The sequence below is a fragment of the Filicampus tigris genome, chromosome 2 (assembly GCF_054856515.1).
Source record: "Filicampus tigris isolate MCC_2025a chromosome 2, RoL_Ftig_1.0, whole genome shotgun sequence".
In the NCBI taxonomy this organism is placed as follows: domain Eukaryota; kingdom Metazoa; phylum Chordata; class Actinopteri; order Syngnathiformes; family Syngnathidae; genus Filicampus; species Filicampus tigris.
In genome coordinates, this window is record NC_141218.1 from 21,972,650 (window position 1) to 21,998,070 (window position 25,421).

Here is a 25,421-nt window from a genome sequence, read left to right on the forward strand (position 1 = left end):
TTTTGATTTCTTGTGTGTTTGTGAACCTGGTGAAGAGTGCCCAACATGATGCATTTGTCATCTTTTTGAAATGTGAAAGCTGCTACCAACTGTTTTAAGCTGTTTACAATTGAGAATGACTAATTGCTTCTATTTGCTGGGTTGTACTCCAGACAAACAGACGTGTGCCATATGTGCCAGACACAGACAAGCTAACAAATAACGACAATACAAAGTTGTTAAGAGAGGAGCATTTTGAGCATTTTTCCAAGGTGCCTTCCAAAGCACCTTTCTCGCCCTAACGCTGTCTCATTTGTTATTTGATCTTTTGGAGAATCCAAATTCCAGCTGCATGCCTCTACGCTGCTTCGATCCATCCTGCCAACTCTGTTTCTCTATTCTGTGCACACTACCTTAATTTTATTTATTTATTTACTTATGCATGTATTTATTTCTAATTTGTTTACTCGACATTGGCAGTTCGACGCTTCCGTATGTGACTAGTAAAGGGTTGTTATCAAGACAATTTGACTGGGTGCATAGTGAGTGGTTCAGAGGTCGTGGGTTCGATTCCGGCTCCGGCCTGCCTGTGTGGAGTTTGCATGTTGTCCCCGTGACCGCATGCGTGGGTTTTCTCCGGGTACTCCGGTTTCCTCCCACATTCCAAAAACATGCACGGTAGGTTAATTGGACACTCTAAATTGCCCCTAGGTGTGATTGTGAGTGTGGTTGTTTGTTTGTCTCTGTGTGCCCTGTGATTGGCTGGCAACCAGTTCAGGGTGTACAACACCTTCTGCCCGATGACGGCTGGGATAGGCTCCAGCACGCCCCTTGTGAGGATAAGCGGATTGGATAATGGATGGATGGATGGCATAGTCAGTGCTTTGAGGTGATGACAATATCATAATGGCTTTTTAGTCAAATAACTTGCATACAAAAAACTAAAATATGACCGAAAGAAAAAAAGATCTTTCTTTTTTTTCTTGGGCAGAGATTGAGGAAACAAATAAAACCAAGCCAAGTTGGCTATGGACTGTAGAAGGCATCAGCTTTAGTGTTGAGCTTTATTGGGTGTGTGAGCTTTATTGGGTGTGTTTCTATTGCAGCCTTCATTATAAAACTAGTTTGGATCAGGTGTTTCGTTTGCCTGCTATCCTCCCTCTGTATGACAGCAAGAATAATCTGGCACAGCTGTTGAGAGCACATTAGTTGTGGTTTGATGCTAACCTTGCAAAGCAGAATGACCACCTGAATGTCCTTGTTTGGTACAAAGGCGTCGCAAAAGCACGGAATGTTTTGAGTAACGTACAAATGCATGTTTAGCTGCGGCACTTTTCCATAAATCAGGCTGATGGTGCCTTCTATCAGCATTGTATGATAATGCTTCCTTTCACAAAACAAAAATGTATTTTTACAAACATTTTCCTTCTCTTCACCATGAATCTGAAAGTAGGTGTAAAGTGCTGACTGTAACTATTTACTGTACTGTGAATATTTCATCCTCTAATCCGTCTCAACTCTTTGTTCTCTTATTTTCTTTTCATGGTAGATGGGCCAGCATTCCATTTTGATCATCACACACTCTAAAAACAGTTATGTCAAAAATAACTATTTTTGGGTTAAATTTGACCCAACTGTTGTGTTAAAAAGGACCGGCCCAGACTTGGGTCAATTTGAACCAAAAAATTGGGTTATTCAGTCATTGTTTGTTGTGCGGTCCTTAGTCATGGTTTCATAAAGTAGAATGCATACGTGTCCAGAATTTTGTTCAGCACATTCACGGTGGAAGTGAGAACAAATCTAAATCAAAAAGTAGTGTTTGGAATTGTATTTCAGGCCACGAACTAATGGCCAAAAATGATCCCTCTTGATATTTTGGTAAAGAGCAAATTTCATGGTTCCATCGATCCCAGCAAGTCACCCAGGCCCTGAAGTAGTGTATCAGCCCCAAACCTTCACACAACCACCACCATGTTTGACTGTTGATATGATCTTCTTTTTCCTGAAATGCTGTGTTACATTTACGCCAGATGGAACCAAACACATTCCTTCCAAAAAGTTCAACTTTTGTGTTGTCAGTCCATGGTATATTCTCGGAAAAGTCTTGGGAATCATTTAATTGTGTTTTGCGTAATTAAGATGAGCCTTCAAGTTCTTTTTTGTCAGCAGTGGGTTTTCGCCTTGGAACTCAGCCATGGATGTCATTTTCGCCCAGTCTGTTCCTCATTGTTGAGTCATGAGCACTGAGCTTCACTGAGAAGAAGGAGGCCTGCAGTTCTTTAGAAGTTGTCCTTGGTTCCTTTTTGACCTCCTGGATGAGTCATCGCTGTGCTCTTGGGGTCATTTCTGCAGGCCAGCCACTCCTGGGAGGGTTCAGCACTGTTCCATGCTTTCTTAATTTGTGGATAAAGGCTCTCACCATGGTTTGCTGGAGTCCTAATGCTTTAGGGATTACTTTGTAACCCCTCTGCAGACTGACAGTGGTCTGTTATTTTATTTTTATTGAATTTCTTTGGATCGTGGTGTTTTGTTGCAGTTTTTTGAGATCTGTTGGCTGACTTCATTTTGTCAGACAGGTTCTATTTCGGTGATTTCGTGACTGAACAGGTCTGAACACATTCAGGCTTTGGCGTGGTAGTGAAAATGAACTGCAACATTTGATTAGCCACAGTAATTTTATGGTTTAACAAGGGGTGCAAGTACTTTTTCAAACGGGGTTAGGTAGCTTTGAATATTTTTTTTAAGAATTTCAGAAGAGAGCGAATACTTTTTCATGGCACTGAATTTGGATGCTTTTCTCTTTAACCCACGTTCTTCTTTTTTTATGAGCCATTGCTTTTAGTTTGCCTTGCCATCAGTATAGTACAGTCCAGTGTCCAATAGACTAGCAAGAGCTAAATTTGTCCTCTGAAAGCTGTGCTAGGGCTTCCGTATAGTGAAGTCATATTTGATCAATTGTTTTACACCTATGGTAGAATTCCATATTAAAGGAGCAAACCGTGTCTTGTTTGTATATTTAAGCTAAGAATTATGAGATCTGTCAAAATTTGCCAAACACACACTCATTCACACAGGCAACTTCCTGTTTCAATCACCATTGCTCACTGCTGTTGAGCCAAACAGTTCGGACGCCCATTCAGTTGTATTTGAAGTACAGCAAGCCATCTCTGTCCTCAGACAAGTCCCGGATGGGGAACAAAAAAGTACAAAAGTATAATTTTGCATTGTATTGGGTGTTTTTAGGCCACACAAAAAATAATTCGGATTTATGAACCAATGACTCTGACAAATGAGCCCTTCCACCAATTAGTCCGTTAAATCGAGGTTCCACTGTATTGTGTTTTGCAGTTTTACTTGACTACATTTATATTTTTTACCTGTAGCTAAAATGTAAAGCAGAAAATGTGTCTGTCACACAAATGCAGTAGTCATCTTAAGCCATTTATTATTAAGGGATATAGGTTGAGTTTGAAATCATATTCAAGTCTTTTGGGTTCTTCCGTCATATATTCCACCAAGCATTTGTTGTTTAAGTGCAGTCGGCATTTTCAAAATTGTAACGTGACTGATGTCTCTGAGGGTTATGCCAGGTTGCAGTTGCATGAGAACACACAGAATGCATCCGCCCAGTGAGGCAGAGAGAAAATCAGAGATCAGGCTGTACACAGACGGTGCACATCTCTATTTGTGTCCAAGCTGGAAGCAAAGACATCAGGTGATTAAAAAGGGAATAGGAGCGGGTCAAAATGGGGAAGGGATTGAGTGAAAGAAGTCCATTGGAGGACAATGGCTGACGTTTTGCTAAATAGTCAGAAGCATGCGGTGCGCATGAAAAAGTTGGTGGATTGTGTCACTTACTGTAGGTTAGACGCAGTGCTGCAGCGTTGACGTGCGCAGGTAAGTGTGTGTCCATTGGTTAAATATTAAATCGGAGCTGTCAGACTGGCTTGGGAGGAACTTTGCTTCCAGGCACGTCCACTTCAAGCTCCTCGGTCGGGTGAGGTGAAGAGGTTCAAACATTCGGGGGTCCGAGGGGAAAACCAAACCGCTCCTTCTCCCGAGACACAGAGAGAGTGAACATTTCACAGGGAAGGAAGAACACAAGTGAAAAATTCTGTTCTTCCTCCCACATCTTTTTGCTCGAGTCATCTGTCCAAGTTTGAGAGAGGAGGGGAGAGTGAGAGACGCACTCAGCTGCCATTATGAAAAATACAGCATGTTTTCATTTCTGTTTGTTTTCAGTTGTCATGGCAGCAGGAAGTTGAGTTAGCCTTCCCGTGCCAGGTGCGTGTTGGTTTGACCCTCGTCTTTTCGAGCTGACAAGTGCTTGAGAGACGGCGGTTCACGCCGGCAAACTCACAGACGCTGACATTTTCGCACACGGGAGGCCTAAACCACATCTCAGGCACGAAGGACCAGCTTTAGACGAGTGGTTAAAAATGGAGCCTGTGAACGACGAGCATGTGGACGGGGTCACATTCATGCTTAGGGGCGTCCTTGAACAAGACACATAACTCCATCAATTGCTCGGTCTGCACACTGATCAGAACACACTCAGCATTAATAATCCGAATAATACACGTTATTTGCATATCACCTTTCAAAACGTGTTTTCAAAGTGCTTTGACAGACCAACTAGAACGTAAATCCCAAACAATAAAATGTGAGCTGCCTGATTACCGTACATAAAAGTAACAACAACATCAGTAACAATAACAATCACACCAAGAATGAAGGAAAAGCCCCAGGCAATATCGTGACTACAATGGGCTCAATGCAACATTTTAATTTTGCGTAACCTGCGTGTGCATGTGTTCATGACAATAAACTGGTCTCAATTTTATTGTAATCTAAGAGGCTTGCTGGGGAAATGGAAGCTGATTGCACCACAGACACGTGACATTGAACCTCTAAAAATGTTTTATGATTGCTGTTCCATAAACAACTGTTCTTCTGAAACAGCCCAAAAAAAAAAGAAGAAAAAAAGATGGTTCGGCTGTTGGGTAAAACAACCATTAAGACAGATTTAGGACCAGAAATGTAAATATATCTTTTCATAGTCTCCCAGTATATTGTTTAATGTGTTAAATGGACATCATTTTCGTGGGAGACTGCATACATAATGATGTTTTTTTTCCCAATGGGTTCCAATGAAGTTACAAGCTGTGAATATATTCATCAGCTTGTAACAAAAGGTAGCAAGGTAACACTACATTGAACCCCTTTTATTTTTATCGCAGGGAATACACATTATAGAAAGCCTATGTAAAAACCTTGTTTATTCAAATAGATAACCCTCCCACATACTTTAATCACATTAAGACTTATTAAAACAGACTTTTTAAAGTAATCCTCAGCGCTTGTTCTCAAGCTCTTACTCCTCTCAAGACATAGGAGTATGACATTCCTTTGAGGAAACGAAAAGAAGTCTCTTGCTCACACAATTTTCCAAATAATAGATTGCGTTAGCTTCAAGATGTTTATTTGACAATAAGTTGATTTTACTTCAAAGCTGAAACATGAAACAAAAGAGAATTAAACATTTTATAATGAATGTTAACGTAAAATGTGAAACGCCAAATCAGTCAAAGGGGACTTAGCATGGATGTCACAATAATTATAAACCTTCAAAGAACTGATAATACAAACATGGAGCAGCAACCAATGTCAGTAGAAGTACGTTGGAGACATTCTCTGCCGCTTCTTCTTGTTCTTAATTTTGCTGCATCTATTACACGCAAGGCATACAACGCTAAATTCAGACTTACTGAAGTATTGTTTTTTTTCAACTATAGTGGAAGTTGTTATTGTGATTAATGTTCGTAAGTAATATTAAAAATCAGTGATAAAGCCTTTATGAAGAATGAATACGATAAAGGGGATATAAACTTTTATAAAGTCCACAATGTAACTAAAGCATTGAATTTACAAAGTATATTAAACATTAACTATTGGAGAGAAACGTTAACAAGCACGACAGACTTAAAATGTTTCCATTTGCTGTTTATTCAGAGCCGATTGTATTATATATGAGCAACAACATGGACGTTTATAATACAATATCAAGTCAAAATGGCTGTGAAATGGACATACTGTAGAAGGTGTTAACTGGACAGAAAGAAAATATTTTGAAAAATGTTCTGATCTGGTTAGGTTAAATGACCCCAAAAAAAGTTCCTGTGCACATTCCTTTCAATCCTTTGCGTCCAAACAGAGAAATAAGTCCAACATGTTGGGGCCAAAATGAATAAATAAAACCGAAAAGTCGCACGTGCACATAATTCATGCGGCGCTGTCCATTTGAACTGTATGTGCAGTGCCTCAATGCAGTGAAGAGGTAGGAAAGTGGAACAGCTCTCTCTCTTCCAGCTTAGTTGAAGTGAATGACTCTCTCATTCTGTGCACCGCGTAAATATTTCAACAGTTTAGGCGCCCGCGCTAAGCCTAGCCACAGCGCTAACATGTCATTGACCATTAGTGCTAACCTGCTGCTTCTGCTTCTTTCCTCTTATCCTTCATGCGCTTCTCTCAAATAACTTTTGGCCCCCCGTACTAGTTTGCATAAATTACACCAAACTATAAAATGTGTTCTAGAGTGATCTAAAGTGACATAAGCACGTACAAAATTCATTTTTTTCCTGATTGGTTTAAATACTTACCAATTCAAATATTTTAATCATGTAACAAAACTTTCTATACTGCCCTTTAAACACACACATAACACTGAAATTGGATCACCGAGCCGTCACTTGAAGCACAGTCAGAGCCCAATCGATCCTGATGCATATCTTATCGGCGTTCCCGCCACTTGGGCTGACACAGACTTGTGAAGAAATGTGCCATGAGACAAAGATTAGTGATCCAACTCAAACAAAAATGTTGTTAGCTGGCATATTTTGTTTGAGTCATTCAGTGTGTGTGTCCGGGCATGTGAAAGAGCGTGAGAGGATTAAACCATTTAGGAGTCCCAGTTGTCCATTTAACCTGATGGTGAGTCATGCTGAAACGACAAGGTTCCTGAGGACGTACACAAGTTTCAAGGCTGCTTGGAAATGAATTATACTGGTGCTGTTAGCACAATATGCTAACTAGCTAAAGTGTCAACATCAACATTGATGGAAAAAATGGTTATATGGTTCTACAATTAATCTGTCATTCAATATAAGCACACCTGGAAGTTTGTTGTGGCATTCCCAGGCTTCTCTCCTTGACTTTGGTCTCATCTTTTGTCTATTCATATTTTGAATCAAATGTTATAGCTGGAAATATGTCAGTTGTGGTTTTAACAAGCCACAGTAATGTTTAAAAACCTGTGTGGTGGAGTGGGAATGTAAAGTTAAAAGTGCTGTTGAAAAGTGTAGCATCACTCAATGTCTCATGTCCAATGTCAGATTGCTTGGTTGGAATATTGCATAATAAGACGACAGACATGTACAAATTTCCCTTTATGTGCCCTGTGATGGACTAGCAACCGGTCCAGGGTGTCCTCTGCCTTTCGTCCAAAGTCAGTGGGGACAGGCCTTCGTTCCCAGCGAACCTGATGTTATGTCTCAGTGACCTGATAATATTCCTATTGTATTTTTGCAGGAATTGACAGCTATAGGAGCTTGTAATGTAGATTAATACAAAAGTCCTTCCCTGTTAAGATTTGCAAGGATTTTTTTGGAAGTGATCCTATGATATAAGTTTGGCATAGTTTTGACAACTGTTTCATCTATTTCAAAGTGAGGTTCAAGTCTGTCTGTTGTGTCTGAGCAAATTAAAGTTGAATTATTGATAAACTTGTGAATTATTCAGAGAGGGTAATTAGCCACGGAGACAATGGTAAACACACGTAGAAGAGGAGCATCTCGGGCGAGAGACGATAAACTCAAAAGGGAATGGTCTGGCCGTTAGTCCTCTGGATTTTTGCCAGACCTCCTCATTCTTCTTCACTTCCTTTCCTCCACGATGGTAATGTTCCCATCGCTCGTAGCTTGATGTTTGTGTTCTTGACTCCACTGCGTTGAGCTCTCTGTTTCATCCCTACACCTCCCGGACGCCCTCCATCTTCCTCAATCACCGCACCGCCTTCATTACGTCCCTGTGCTGCACCCACTGGACTTTCCTTCCCCCTGTTGCTATGACATTAGCTAGCTGTAGCAGTGTCAGGCATGTCTTGAGGGATGAGACTAAAGAGCTAAGTCTTGTGCTCTTTTAATTTAATTACTCCTCCTCCTCTTTGGCTCCCTCCTCCCGTCCTGTTTCTCCCTGTATATCACACACTCGCTCCCTTCTAATCCGCCCATCTTTATGCTCCTTTGTCTCTTGCTCATCTCTACCTGCATGCTGATTCCTGAGGTGGGGAGAAGAGGTGAACACGGCACACCCACATCCTGCGCAATCCTGCCCGTTTTCACTCATGATTGTCACCCTCTCTGCTTCTCAATGCAAATATTGATTCACACTGTGGTCCCGCAAAGTGTGTAAAGGTGTGTGTCGGAGCGTGGGCCCGCTTCTGTGTGGCCTAGGCTTGACCTTGATTACCACGGTGACTGTGAGGCTCCTCATTAGTGCTGGACTGGAGGAAACAGTTGAGTAATGAGGGAGCAGTGTTGTCCCAAGGCACAAAACACACACGCACACACAAACAGGTACCAGTGCAGCACTTCGTGTTAGCACTTCCATGCACCTGCTGACACCTGCACTTATGCAAGAAGCCACACACACACACACGTGCACGCGCACCATGCACAAATACTTGCGAGTACATCTCAGTCTCAGCCACCCCCCCCCCCCCCCCCCCACACGCTCACTTGTCTCGCCTCACCTTCTGTTTAGTGTTTTTCTCTCCCACACACATTCTGCCTCTTCCCCCGTCTCTCGTCTTCCTCATTCTCTGCTTCCCACCAGACAGACCTGGCAGACCTCGCTGCCCAGTCACTTCCTACAGGCCTGGAAATGTCTCAGCGTCGCCCTCCAGTGGCTTCGTTCAAATTGCAGCTCCAATGCCCCCCGTGTAGTTTGATTAGGGATACAATACAATACAATACAATACAATTTATATAGCGCATGATAGTACCCAGCCTACGCTTATTTGACTATGTTTAGCATGAACTGGTCGGAAAGTTTTTTTGTCAAGATTGTTTATAAATACAATTTAAAATAAAAAAAAAAAAATTTAAAATAAAAAAAAAAGAAAAGGAAAATGCTCAATGTGCTGTGTATTTATGAATAAAATATGGAACTATGGATGGATGGGTGGCACGGTGATCGACTGGTTAGCACGTCCGCCTCACAGTGCAGAGGTCGTGGGTGCGAATCCGGCCCCGGCCTTCCTGTGTGGAGTTTGCATATTCTTCCGGTGCGTGCGTGGGTCTTCTCCGGGTACTCCGGTTTCCTCCCATGTTCCAAAAAAATGCACAGTAGGTTAATTGAACACTCCATATTGTCCCTAAGTGTGATTGTGAAAGTGAATATTTGTTTGCTTGTCTGTGCCCAGCGATTGGTTGGGATAGGCTCTGGTACGCTCCCGACCCTTGTGAGGGTGAGCGGTTTGGTTAATGGATGGAACGATGGATTGTGACAAGGCAGCGCAGTGAAAAGGTGGTTAGCGCCTTGGTCTCGGAGTTCTGAGGTTTGCATGTTGTTCGCGGGTTTCTCCAGCTACTGCGGCTTTCTCCCACATTCCAAAGCCCTGAATTGCTAGCCTAATTGATGACTCTAAAACAGGGATGGGCAACTTCAATGATGAAAGGCACCACAATTTTTCATCAGCACTACTGGGGGGCCACATAGTACTAAACACCCCGTAACCAGATGTATGGCAAAAATGTCATTTTAAATAGGGACAAACTATGTGCCCATATATTTTTTTAATTGAACCAATGCACAGAAGAGTATCTTAATATCAAATATGGTCAATAAATGTTAATGGTACAATACTGATATAAAAGATCCACTCCTCAACTATAAAGGCTTTGAACAACATACTGTGATTTTCTGCCCCTGTGCAAAGGGCTGTCTTGCAAAAAAAAAATCCTATTCAATGGTAGCACAAAACTGTTGAACAGAAAACCAATGTTAAGTGCAATAACTTATTTTGTGGTTGTTTTTACAACTCAGAAATTTCAATAGTGTGCTACTGCATGTTTGTATTAAATGTCATTCAGAATCACCAAATTAATAGGCTGACTCACCCACCTGTGTCAATACAGTGTAATAAAGTTCGTCCCCGATGCGTACCCTCTGCATTGCAGTTGCGCCATCGTCATAACAACCGCTTGTCCATTTAAGCCACCATGCACGCCTGCAAGACTATAAAGTGTACAATATATATATATGTATATATGTATATGTTTTTGGAGGAAACAAATATAGTAACTCCTCCATCCATTTCAAACGAACTGTCAGCCATTCTTGTGAAATACCCAAATTACTTTTGAGATCGGTGTTGTATATTTTTGTGCCCAATGCAAGTCTAGCGCAAAGCACAGTCTTACTGTGTGCATGGGTGAAGGTTTCTTTCTTTTGATATTTTCACAGACGGGCGCAGTTACAAAGGCACGTTTGCGCCATTGTGGGACCGAACACAGCCAACTTTCTTCCCGACCAATGAAAGCGGCTCTTCTCATTCCCTTAATATCCAGTTCAGGAGAGGCGCACACAGTCTTTGACATGACGGAAGCAGAAACAGACTTGCAGGAGTTTATGCAAGATATCGACACTCAAAGTATGTTTATAAGGAGCTGCAAGAAGACTTCCACTTGCGGATGATGAAGTGGGCACTTGGAGATCGCAGTCCTGGGGGTGTTTTCAGAAATATAATCGAGATCAATCACAATAATAATAATCAGAATCATAATAATAATAATATGATATTAAAAATGCTTTCAACACATTGATTTATACTATGATTCAAAAGGTTCAGTGCATGCTGTTGTCATATTTATGAATGAAATACGATGACATCCATCATATGTCTGCCTGCACCTCGATGAAATTCACCGAAATCATGTTACACCGCCTGCATTGAGACTTTTTACACCTGCGAGCTGGTCTCAAGTTTAGTCTACTTTCACTCACCAAATTGTCAGGTGAAAGAAAGAAAACACCCTTGGCCTGCGGGAAGGCCAAGCATGGTGTGTCAAATTCCCCAAAACGGTAAACTAGACTTGCCCCGATTAGACAAAGAACAAGATGTGCCAGATTTTATGCCGAGCATATGTGAGTTGTCTACGAAAATGGAGTCCATAATCTGCTTCTATTGTTACCTGAAAGACAAATTTCTTGACCTAATTTGGACCTAGCTTCTCGCTGGACCCACTCTTTCTTCTTCTCTGGTGGAGACATACAATCTTGGTGTAGGAGGTCAGTCCATGGTATACCCCGCCTCTCGCTCGAAGCAGGGCTCGACATTGCACCTATTATGCTCGCAAATGCTCCCATTTTTTCAATGCTTGTTGGTAAAAATGTCACCCGGTCACACAGCGCGAGTGCATATTTTATTTCTCCTATTGATACATACAGAGAAGGTGCTTCAACTCGGTGTCTATCTGTCAGACTTCACAAAGAAGGTGAACGCTCGTCATGTTAAATCGTTCCTCTATAAATTAAATTACTACATACCCAAGTCTGGATGTCGGTCATCTGACTTAACGAGCACTACAGTGGTCCCTTGCTATACCGCTGTTCTCCTTTCACAGACTTGCTACATCGCAGATTTTTTACAGTGCTATATTGTTTGCTGTTTTTTACAGCGTACGGAAAACCGTACTGTGTCCTAATTGGCTGTGTGTATTTTTTACAGTGCAATTCAGACTTTACATGCATGCATTGTGCATATTCAGCAAAGTAAAATCGATTATGAAAGTTACCTCACAAATTACCAGAGCTGGGCATTCCGTCTATGTGACGGACCAGTTCGTCTATCCGTCACTGACGGATGGCCGTTGTGCTGATGGTTGACGAATGACGGGAAAAATGTTCAAATAGACGGATTAAACATAGATGGAAACCCCTTTATTTAGTCCGCCATTCGTCCGTAGTCCGTCATTAGTCTATTTTCCGCGGCGAGGCTTCGATGGCCGTGGCGAGCGCGGGGAGGAAAATATTGAGTTGTTGTTGCTTGGGGGACAGATTTGAGTGAGGGACCAAACTGTGAGCAGGCTTCCAAAGCACAGTGAGTCACTATTTCTGTTCAAATATGGCTAGTGGGGTGGGGACTCGTTTAGTTGGACTCGCCGATGGACGGCCGTTTGAAATTAGAGGCGGACTAGCCTATGGACGGGTACTATTTTTTTCCACCCGGAAAAAAGGTGAATGATGGATGACGGAAGGGTACCTACGTTGCAGATGGATGACGAATAACGGGCGCTCACTTTTTTGTAAAATGCCCAGCTGGGCAAATTACATTACCAATAATACTGGGTTTTATTATGGTTAAGTACCAATTACAGACAATATACCGCCTGCACAGTTTGCCCCATGTGAAACCTGCAATCACATAATTAAAGAGGTGCACCATTATCAACGCCTCATTCGGTGCGATTATATCAACACTTCCTTTTCACACACTTAAATACCAGAGCTGGGCATCGCCTAACCATCACCGAGTTCCCGTCTGCATATTTAAACGTCCCACGTGGTCCCAGTCGGTCCGAGTCAGCCAAACGGCGTCGAGAATGGACTTAACCTGTACCACATCATACGCAGGTGCCGCACTCCTGACACGTGGCCAAGTAAGGAAAAAAAAACAAAACAGTGTTGTGTACCTTGCGGTCCCACAGACGCAATGACATGCGGCCCATATTGATTTTATTTCACCGATCACCACGCTGTACGTGTGTGTCAGTTGTTTTTGTTAGATATTTTTTCTTTCTTTGGCAGCGTGTCTGCTCGTGCGGCGCCTACGTGGGACTGAAGATTACGTTCTCGACGCCGATCGGCTGTTGCCAAGAAGGGACAGTCCGGAACCACGTGGGTCGTTTAAATATGCAGACGGGAACTCTGTGATGGTTAGGCGATACCCAGCTCTGCTAAACACACATGCTCACGCAGTCGAATGAATCCCTGGCATTCCAGCAGCTTGGTGCCTTTTTAAGCTTGAAAACAATGATTGTGTTTTTTTCTTTGTTTATGCGTTGTGATATACTTTGTGAGCACGACTGACTTTTTCGACGATTGTAAATACCTATGGAAATGTTAGTGGACGTAGAATTCTTGTTTAATTCATCATACAAATTGTTGAAGACATTAAAGTGCCCCCATCTACATCAGTGTTGAGGGTTTTGTTCTTTTAGTTTTAATGTAATGCAGGTTTAATATGTTTAGCCTTTCAGTTATATATTTTGTGTTTGTAATTGTCTTAATTAGTCTAGACTGTTTTGCTCAACCCCAGTTAAAAATCAAAGCGTTTCCTGACCAGTAAAAGGACACTATTTGGCCGACCCCTCGAAGTAGTTCTACCCAGAACTGCATTAATGGTCGTTTTTTTTTTCTCCATGCCCAGTCGTTCTGTCAATCATAGTGTAGCCTCATCGTTTGAATGTATGAGCTGGTGCTGCAAAATTATTACTTTTGATTACTGTTTCAAATCACACCAAACTTCTACCCTACTCAGGAGATACTCGTTTCTAAATATTGACTCTAAAGAAGTTAATCTAGCGCAGTTCCTCCCGTCTGACCATCCTTGACATTAACTCCTCAATTAAGGACTTCTGAGAATGAGCAACCATAGGTTGTGGCTACTTGAAGTGTTTTCACAGGTAGCTTCCCTCTCTCTGGTTCTGGTTTTGCAACAGGTAAGTGAGCCCAGTTGTATAATCTCTCGCTGTGGTCTCATAAGATTCATGTGTACCGGTTCCTTTGGGTCAAAAGAGTGGTGAGCATTGGGCAACTCCCAGTTAGTTCCTGTTGGTGACCTGAGACAAAGCCAGCTCTCCCACCCAGCAATCAGTATAGTGAGCAGGTAGGGGAGGGTCTTCTCGGTGCTCTGTTGCTAGGTTACAGGTATAATAGATGGGGAGATATTGAGAGACACTGTAGATGGGGATGAGGTTGGACGTGTGCACTTTGTGTGCATGCGCGTGCGTGTGAATGGGTGACGGTAACACATATGGAGGATGCAAGGTGTGGAGCATACATATTTTAGCGCTGAGTGGTAAAATAATTTTCATGATTTTATATCTTGCTAAATTACACTAACCTTTCATATATATACATGAATCCCTCGTTCATCACGGTTAATGGGGACCAGAACCCCCACTATAGGTGAAAAGTCGCGAAGTAGTTTTTGTTATTATTGTTATTATTTTTATTTTGTATTATATTTCTTTTAAAGTTGTATTTTGGAGGGATCCACACCTCTATTACACCGTTGCGAACCCAAGCGACATGCATGGTTCCCGCACAACACAACAAATTTAACTTTAAAAATGCAAAATGAAGAATGAATACCAACCTGTAGGCTGTGAGTGGAACGTGAGCTACAACCCCGGCAGCGGACGATTACGATGGAACGTTAGCTAATAACTATGTTAAAGTTTTCATTTTTATCCTAAAATTGGCTTAGCTTAACTATAAATACCGGTGCAATTCATCCCAAGGTACAATCCTGGTGGAATGCACTTTTAAACCCTTGTCGTTTACCTTACCATTTTATTTGTCGATGTTTCGCAGTCCTTGTCGCGTTTGCCGGGTGGCTGAGCGTGCTCCGCTCACGTCTTCTGAACACAGCCGTTTACTATCCGCTTATCCGGCTTGACTCTGACTAACCGAACGACACATTAGAATAACATTATGAGTTTCCGAACAGAACATTTTTCATAAATGCTGTTTGTTTGTTACCGTGGACGAAACTAGCGAGAGGCTGCGATGATGCGCAGCCAATCAGATCACGGGGTAAATGCACTCGTGCTCTCATTGGTCGATCTCGCGCTGGGAACCAATCACACACCTTTTATGAGATGTACAAAGCCTCCAAGTCAACTCATGTCTTATATATATAAGCAATAATGCGTCTTTCTGCAATACGGCTGTATTTTTGTATGAATACTGAAATTCCGCGATGCACTGTGGCCGTGAAACTCGAGCCCCGAAGTGGCGAGGGATTACTGTATTCTATGCCAATTAATTTTTTGACACCTAATTGTAACACATGGGATTTAGTGCTTTTTCTTTTAAAACTAAAAGAGAAAAAGGAAGAAAGTGGATGAAATGACACACAGGTGGAGCAAAAACAGCAATGTGTTAACAAGTTTCTTTGTATATACATCCTGGAGAATACAGGTGCAGTTTTGTAATTGTTCAATGCTGGCAGATCTCAGGCCTGCGGTGCGTTTGTAATTCATTTAGTGTGCTGTTGTATTAATCATGGACTGCTTTAGACAACACTGCTCGTAGAGCAGCTGTTCCGCTGCAATCATGGAGCGGTCAGTCGCCTCTAATCGGGGTCATTTATCAAGCTGTAAGAAGGCACGAAGCAAATCTCAACCCAATAAAATAACGTACACGCGCACACACACACACACACACACACTAATCGATGTCTGGGCGGAGCTTGTAGGATGATGGATACTTGGCTGGTTCTATCTATCTATGCATCCGTCCATCCGTCCGCCCACCCGCCGGAAAGGAAATACCCAGGGGCAGCAACTACAGTAAACAACAAGGCCCCCCCCCAAAATTGAACTCTATTGAATACCATACGACAATGGACAGATCTGTATTCACACAGATCTATCCATCCATCTATCCATCTATCTATCCATCCATCCATCTATCTATCTATCTATCTATCTATCTATCTATCTATCTATCTATCTATCTATCTATCTATCTATCTATCTATCTATCTATCTATCTATCTATCTATCTATCTATCTATCTATCTATCTATCTATCTATCTATCTATCTATGCGCCCATCCATCCATCCATCCGCCTATCCTTCCATCCATACAGCCTTCCATTTGTCCATGTGTCAGTCAAGTGCACCATTTTGCCCCGTCCCAGGTACTGTTCACAGCCTTTTTTTTTTTTTCTGTCAGGTAGGCTTAAATGTTAACCCAATATCATCAAGCATTCACAAGCCAGTACCTGACTGGAATGCTATTTGCCTCAGTGCCCGACTGAATTCCATCCGAGCGTACATCTGCATCAACTTTATGATTTATCACCTCAAAACTTGGCAGCCTCTGTACAAGGTGCAGACACTTTCTTAGAATCCTACCTGCACTGAGTAAAACGCCAAAGAAACAAAGTCGATATGCGTGCAGCGACCAGATTGTGTGTATTTTTTAAATATGTCCTAACTGGTTCTCAACGGGATTGAGGAATTATTGGGTTTTTGCGTCTTTGGAATTTGTGAACCACGCAGTTCTGCCATACTTAAGGCTACAAAAAGCTGTTTTGTTAATAATCCGCAAATATCGAATCCAAAATTTTCGTCACTTTAAACATTTTCGATCTAAGAAATGTGAAATGTCCTCAAGAACCGCAGAGTCAAGCCCAGCTCTTTGAATTACCATGACTGAGATTCTACGCTGACATTTTTATTCCATGAAGAATACTAGTTTATGTGACTACTGGACGCTGCGTTCCAGTAGTCATAACTGCCTGTACCATTTCCTACTTGCTTGTCACTCCTTGCTGTTTGCCTGCAAGAGAATATGTGAGGCGATGAGGTAATAAGAGCAATTAGAATGGAAGAGGATTCATCAATGCTGGCAGTGATCTGACGACGGAGTAAATTATCTTTATTTGCTACTTTAGCTCTCAATTGGTTGAAACGACTCGGTTCTGCCTCCCGGTCATCCTCTATTCTTTCCTCGGATTGAGGCATGATGATGCTTATCGATCCCTTCCAAAGCCACCACTTCCTTCACTTGGTGCACGTATTCACACAGCTTTCTTTCAAACTTCCACAGACAGAAAGAAGGCAAAAAGTATTCTGTCCCGATGAGTGACAATGAGTATTGCAAAGGAGGCGACAAAGTATGTGTGTGTGTGTGTGTGTGTGTTTTGTGTGTCTGCCAGGCTGTCAGCTGTTAGCTGCCTGGGTCAACACACTTTTTCCCTGAACCAAAATTACTCCAGCGGTTTGGGCTCAACAGGTCTGGCTTATGACTGAAGAAGGAAGTCACTTCTGAATGTATGCAACATCCAGTAGCAAAAGAAGAATATCCTTCGTCGCCTGAAGGGGGAGAGTTTAGGAGATGTTGCAATAGCGGTATTGTGTGCGTTTTGGAATCTAGTGATGGAAATCTGACCGTGGCGCGGTGAAGTGGGGTCTCTTTAAGATGTTCTAGGAGATAAGCGTGGCCTTCAAGTGGATCGCTGGCCCTGTGTTCATGTTCATGTCTCACTCACCCCCTGCCATCGAAACATAATCACTCTTCAAGGGGTTCACCGATAGTTAGTGTGAATGGCCGAGGGACCATGCTGTCCAAACCTTAAATGATCCTCACTCCCGCTCACTCGCTCTCACTCTCTCTCGGACTGTGATCAAAAATTTAGGTCATTAGACGAACAATTTGCAAATGAGGTGGAGAAAGCGGAGACGGAGGAGTGACTGGGAATGGGTTGCGTGTGAGTGTGTGAGCGTGTGTGCGAGTTTTCTAACTGTGTGTGTGACCATTTTAGAGACCACTCTGTGTAATGAGTGGAGCAAGATGACAGGGTTGGGTCACTAAGTCCTCTATGGCTTAAATCATACTGGCATCTGGCTTCCACCCCCAACCCGTAAACACACACATCACACACACATACCATAACTTTACATATTAGTGTGCTTAGGTATGAGCGACAGACAATGTGTGTAAAAATGATGAAAAATATTCTCTTTTCACACATTTACAGCTTATTTCTAATTATAATCACTTTGCTTGCTCTTCAGGACATGATGTGGTTCCATTATTTAGTGTTACATAATCAATCTGTCTCCAAGTCGCAGTGAGGAACAATCGTTTTATTTTTGCTCCCAAGCTGTAAATTTTAATTTACTTTTAAGCCACTATGATTGATATAAACTGGCAGTTAGAAGAACTAGATATGTTTTGATTCTGATTATTTTCATGTTTCGTCTCAGTACAGATATTTGTGAGTTCAACAATCTTATAGGCCACTAATATAATTTATCCAGGGTCGCCATGGCAATGACAGTGATGCTGTTAGTGTAGTTACTGTACTATTTAAAGCAAGAATGGACAACTTAAATGGTAGAGGGGGGCACAATTTTTCATCAGTGCTACTGGAGCAGTCACATACCTTATTTCACAATACTGTGTCAAGAACCTGAGGGTTTACTTCACGTGGGAGTTCATCGTGAGCAAAAAATACTGCTGAATGCATTGTTTACGTTTTTATAATCCGCCCCCGGCCAATAGCTTTCTGGTTGGCTTTTCTAACCATGAGGAATAGTGATTACCGCCACCGATGGTATGGAAGGGTATTACATCTCACGCATGCGCAGAAGGTACTTTAATGGTCAGCGTCGCCGTCTGTCATTGCGGTGTATTTTTCCAGCGTGATGGCACAGTGGGTAAGCGTCGGTCACAGTTGGCCAACGTCGGATTGGTCTATCTAGGCCTTAAGATCGGACACAATAATTGATTCTGATCAAATCTTTAGAATACGGTTGATTTTGTGGAATTAATTTGATCAATCATGTCTTGAAGCAATGAAGGAAAAATGGGGTGCATCCAGGAGGTGTTAAACCAATTAATCGATTAGTCATTGTGTCAACTTTACTACTCGGCATTGACCTTTAAAGATGGAAGACATGCTTTGGCATTTCAGCTTCCAATTCCCCAATTTTCACGGGACTTTGGACTCACCTGTCTGCTGCTGTCACCTAAATATAACACTCTGTGGAGCAGCGAAATATCGGCCAACATGGTGACATAGACTTCATGCATATTTACAGGTCCGAGGTTATAAAAATAAGCTTGTGCTGGATGAGTTGTGGTTAATATCGCCAGCTTTGGCTTTTCCTAGTTTTACAGTATTCATACCAGGTCATAAATATCGTCCCGTTTTTTTTAATTATTATTATTATTATTTATTTTTACCAAAAATGACACCAGGAGCTTGATGACTTGCTCATTCCAGAGAAAATCATGTGTACTGCTCTAATAATTACAACAACTACATTCAGCATAATATTTATTAATATTATTTTTTTCTAGGTTGATCCATTGAAATATGTCAACGTCAAACTGTTTCCGTGGTGCAAAATCGTTGAGGGTTGCTGTACCGGGCTGGAAAAAATATCAGTGAGTCGTGATTGAGGTGACCGTCATCGATGAAACGACTTTGAGCCAACTTTCATCACATTGTGGTTGACTACCAAAAAAGAAACCGTTATAGTCGTTTAACCCCTTGCATCCAGCAATAGCGCTGCTGATTTAGTCTTAGCTAGTTTTGCTGTCGAAAGAAACACGTGCCTCAGGGGGGTCCACCCCACTATTTGAGAAGGATAATGGAAGTTTTTCTAAAAATCAATTTTGTGTCAGCACAAAATGTAAATGTCTGAGTATAGCATATAGTATAGGTTATTGTATGAAACAAAGGCTGTTATTTTCAGTGACGTCTGTCCTTAATCTGCCTCTTTGAATTGCTTCTGATTTTTCACAGCAGCCTTATTTCTGTAAGGGATTGAATCTCTTATGACTGAAAGGGTGAGTGAAATGGAGGATTAGTGCATGTAGGAGACACATGCACCCACGCACACACACACACCCGCACACCCCCGCACACCCCCACACTCACACACAAAAGGTGTACTGACTGAAGGAGCCCAACATGGTGTAACTTTTATCATCATCACAACATCCGCTCGCTGTGACCACCCAGGACAGTTCCACATGGTTCAAGTTTCATCATTTCAAGTCAGTGTACTGTACTCTATATTCACAATGCAGGTGGTAGCTGGACCCTCGCTATAGTAAAGTCCAGACTTGGAGACTGCAGGTCGTCTCCAAGGGAGGTTTGCGGTTTATGTCCTCATCTCATTGGCCATGAGGGCAGTTATAATAACATTGTACACATTATGAGTTGTGTGCTTTGAGGAGGTGGTTTCTTTGGGTGTGAGCCAGATGTGAGCATGTGGTGCAGGTTACACGTTAACTTTAAAGAAAGTTTTTCTCTTTAATCTTTAAGATAATAAATGTGTCACTGAAATGTGAGCTGCAATAGATCAAACAGCCTGCCAGTAGGACTTTATATAACGGCGATACCTAGGCCAATTCCTGCAATGTAATAATTATTTACAGTGACTGCAAACGATTAGTAACTGGAACATGACTGTCATTGGTATTGAATATATATACCATTTTCAATGTTCTGTGTTCAACAAGAAGTACCCTACATGCCGCAGTAATACTGCTGCAATTCATCCACAAATTGGCCCAAAGTGTCAAAGGTGTTAGAGAATATCAAGTTCATAGAATACCGTAGCAAATAATCTTGCTCATTTTCAGTGGGCGGTTTTAAAGTTGTTAGTTATTTACTGATTTCTCCAAATCAAATTGTTAAAATTGAAAATGCAACCTAATTTAATTTTCCTGATATGAATAAATAAATAGATAGCACTTGTTAGTTTAAAATGGACCATCCCGGAATTTTGATCCCTTTAAAGTTGAAGTCAACTCAAACATATTTTTTCCCAGAATGTGTTCCATGCAGGCCCACTAGTTTCAACACGGCATTCTGATTAATATTGCATTTGTGGAATATAAGTTAAGCAGCAAAATGCACCCACTTTAAGCCATCTCAGGTGGCGGCCATTTAGTCAACTTCAGTCGACCAAAGTGACAAAATGGCCGCCCCCTGAGCTAGCTAAAAACGTGTGGATTTCTCATACTCCACAAACGCAATATTAATCAGAATGCCATGTTTAGACTAGTGGGCATGCATAGAACATATTCTAAAAAGAAATACGTTTGGGCTGTCTTCTTCTTTAAGCTTTTGCAATTATTGAAACAATTATGCAGATTTATAACAATTAGTCTTTTTGTAGGTGCAGCTTTTTAGTTACCCTCATAAATAATGTGCTTATTTAACAAACAAGTTAACATTTCCATTCATCATCACAAAGTGCCTTCTCTTTGTGTGCGGCGGAGCTAGCCTTTGACATCCACTTATACTTAATGTTCCAGCTTTTTGTTGCCACTACACTCAAGTGGCTCTTTCTGTAAACCAGCTTGTATTGGTACATGCAGTACATGCTGAGCTCTGCTGGAGCTCACATTCGGACAATCCGCCATGTAATTCCCTGGAGTAGCACCAGGAGAAGATGTTCATTGTGGATTTGTGTGCCGACGCTTTGATGCTGTGTTGACTTCAGCTTTCAAAGCACATGTCCACTCACATAGTCCCCTCCCTGTGAAACCCCCAACCCGCCCCCACCACTGTGCTGGTTCGGATCGATCCAACGACATCACTGTCCCACATGTCATCTTTTTTTTTTCTTAGACACAACGCTTCTCTCTGCACTGCTTGGTATTCTGGGTTGGCGACGCGTGCACCATCTAAGATTCATCAGCTCCGATCGGAATGCCGCATCACGGCTTTGGGGAGATGCAGGGATGAAATGAGTGCGAGGGAGGGAGCGAGTGAGATGACAGGTCAATGGCTAGTTGATATGATTTTGCCACCAGAGCCTCAGGCTTTTAAAGAGAAAGACAGAATGGAAAAAAAAAACAGTGTTAAGTGAAAGTGAGCCTTCTTAAACAAGAATTGAGTCGGATTTCATGAAGGGAGTAATACATAACAATTATTGTACAACTGAAATATTTTTGGGGTGACTTGAATTCACCCTCATATAGTCATTAATTTCAACTATTAGTGAGCCTACTTTTATCAACCGAATAACTTACTCCACATCACTCACACATTTTGACACTTGACTGATGGAGACAAACACATCATAAAGTTTACTTCAGTCAACTCAGGATCTCAGACTGGGCCAAAGTTTCACCTTTCAACAGGACAAAAGCACACAGCTAAAATAACAAAGGAGTGGCTTCAAAACAACTCTGTGACCATTCTTGACTGGCCCAGCCAGAGCCCTGACCTAAACCTGATTGAGCATCTCTGGAGAGACCTGAAAATGGCTGTCCACCACCATTCACCATCCAACCTGACAGAAATGGAGAGGATCTGCAAGGAAGAATGGCAGGGGACCCTCAAATCCAGGTGTGAAAAAATTGCATCATTCCCAAGAAGACTCGTGACTGTACTAGCGCAAAAGCGTGCTTCTACGCAATACTGGGGCTGAATACTTATGACCATTTATTTCAGTTTTTCTTTTTTTAATAAATTAGCAAAAATGTCTACATTTCAGATTTTTTCAGTCAAGATGAACTTTTTAGATTTTGGCAAATAGCTGCAATGACACAGAAAGTGGAAAATTTCAAGGGGTCTGAATACTTTCCCACTGTACTTCTCTGGTCCTTTATGCAAAAATGAATGCATTGCAAACTCAGTGAAATCTCGATGCAAACTTTTCATTACACCCTCTTATGTAATATCTTCAGCACTCAGAATGTACAAGGCCTAATAATGTTGTTTTTCTGCTCCTGTTTATTTATGGCTCACTTTCTTAAAAAAAGTTCCACTCCAAAGCGTTGTCATTGTGCCTTCTCCCGCGCGGCTCTCATCTTCCGCAGTACGTTGCCTTGATGATTAACAATTGTCTTAGCCAGACGCACGTGATAAAGCAAAATCTACAATTTCACTTACAATTTCAATGTTTATCGTCCAACTAATTTTCAGTGTTGTGCTTGTATGATTCTCCAGTTGTGTTCATCTTCCCTCAGTCTCCATCACAGTTTTAGCCAGTCAGTGTACAGCTGTGCACAATTCAGGTGTTTGTGTGAGTGTCGGAAAGACAGATGTACAGGATTACCTGACAGGAAATGCTGGTCCAGAATGGGAGATAGACAGTCTCATCTCCTGATATGGCCATTTCACACATCAGGTGTCACTCTGGCCTCGGCAGGGTCTCACTGCTGCTTCCTCCTGAAAGTAAAAGACTATTTCTGACTCGAATGTGTCAGTGATTGAAATGGTCAATGGGGACAATGGTAAGATGTGTTTTGTGGTCGTCAAAACAGCAGGCATAGTCTGCTTTGTAAATGGGGTGTTTAATCACACTTCAAGAATAAAGAATGTACAAGCAGTGTAAGTAGAATTTTTAGCATTGTTAACTGTCAAGTAAGCTCGGTTACTCTATAGTAACTATTGTAACTACAATCGTAAAGCTGGCAAACAATAATTGGTAGTTTTAGTTTTAGTTCCATGATCATCAGAACCCGAATCATCTGATTTACTTGTGATATGGAATCAAAAAAGAGGCAAAGAAAACAGAACAATCACTTGGGGAAAAAAATACAGTTGAAGTGGTCTTTTTTTTGTTTGTTTTGTTCAGACTCTGGTCTCTTGTTCAATTTTTTGACTTTTTGGGATTTAGTCTGCCAGCCCTTGGGTACCTATATACCAGGAGTGGTCAAGTCCGGTCCTCAAGAGCCACAATCCAGCCTGTTTTAGGTTTATCCCTATGGCAACACACCTGTTTCAAATGATCAGATCATCCGCAAGATTTGCAAAAGCCTGATAATGAGCCTGATGATTTGAATTAGGTGAGTTGCTGTAGGGATAAGCCTATAACCGGCTGGATAGTTCGATCTTAAGGACCGGACTTGGCCACCCCTGTTATATACTTTATGGTGGCAGTAAACGAAACTCAACTCACTCCACGGTAAGCAGCACTTCGGCAAATATTGAGCAATTTTTCAAAAAACGATGCTTCATGCTGTTTATTGCCACTACCAGTTCAAGTTTACTGTCCATCCAAACAAACAAAGAGAATAACCTTTAAGTTGGAGTAAAGTTTGAATTACCTCATGTATCTAAAACAACCTCATCTCTTAGCCTTTCAGTCCGTTATCTTAATGCTAGTGCTAAATAGCATCTATTGTATGTTGCGGTACAATATACACAAACAGTGCAGCAGGAGATGTTGACAGACAATATGTCAGTATTCACAGTAATATATATTTTTATCCTCTGCTAAGTATAACCACAGTTAGTGTTGCACTGATGAGCTGAGAGGAGTTGAAATGTCTCTCTGAACAGTCAGTCTGTCTTACGCTGCTCCCAGTGGCCAAGTCGGGCACACCAGAAAGAGCCGCACAATAGCCATTCAGCTGATGCAGTGTGACAAAAGCTGTTTTATTTTAAATTGTGCTTAAATATGTTATTGTATATTTTTGTAAAGCACAATATTATGGAGTGCTATTTGTGCTCATCAAAACACAACAAAATTAATTACAACATTTTTGTGCTGTTATTTTTTGGGGGAAGGGCTGGAATGGATTCAATTCATTTCGTCATGAGCGTGGTCACGGAATGAATGAAATTTATATCTCAAGGCACCACTGTAATTTCAAAAGGATCAAATCTATGGTCCATAATAGTACTCCAGTCAGCCCTTTGTGCATCTGTGTAGCAAATCAATGTTGCAACAGGCTGTAATTTCACCTTTTTGTCACGTCGGTCACACTGACACAGAAAGCAGCTGCTACACAACACGAGAGACTCAACAACAACAACACACCCACTATCCCACTCAAATCTTCTTCCCTGTTACTCGCAGTCATGATCACACATCATCCACAGGAGGGGAAATGTGCACTGTGTGAGTGCCCATTTTTTGGTTAGATTAGCCAATTAGCTGCTTAGATTTGGCATTTAAACATAGCAGGGAAATGATGCTAGTGTGGTCATGAAGGTTGTTTATGATTCTGGTACCAACATGGACCGTGACTACCTTAACATGCAGTTGGTATTCGGCTTCAGGTCAAATTCCGGTGTCTGAAACATTCGCGATTGCCCGTTTACATGCGTCAGCGGACAGAGTTAGTTCCATGTTCATGGTAATTGTGATCAACTGGAATATCCTAATCCAAACAAGCGGCGTATGGATAATATCACGATGCAAATAGACATCATTTCCACTTCTTACTTTCTACGATAAAACACATTATAATCATGTCACTCACCACAGGAATGAAGTTGTTGGTTTCCTCCTCGCTCCAAAAGTGAGGCTCTGTGCTGCGTCTGAGTTTTGCCATGTTTTTTTTTTTTTTTTACCTCTGCATGTGTATTTCCGGTTGGTTGCATGCCAGATAGACTGACTTACTGTACACACATAGATGTGTCTATATATGTACATTGTGGCATTTTCGCCAGAGAAAGAAAATAACATGAAAACACCACAGAGAAATCAATGTATTCAAGTTAGGCACGCTTAGCCAGTGGCAATGTAAGATGGCCGCGGGTGGCTTCACTTCTCACTACGGTGAGTAAGTAGCATTCATTTATGTGTCCGTGGCCAGACAAACAATGTTCCGTTCAATAGAGGTTTTGTCATACGTGTTTGTATGACCAAATATTTGGTTT

General features: G+C 41.7%; 1 protein-coding gene across 2 annotated transcripts in view; it reads left to right on the forward strand.

The window, feature by feature from the left end:
* The window catches only part of LOC147151784 (A disintegrin and metalloproteinase with thrombospondin motifs 2-like), a 137,194-nt gene that overhangs the window by 28,711 nt on the left and 83,062 nt on the right, over window positions 1-25,421 (forward strand). The gene's annotated exons all lie outside the window — the stretch shown is intronic.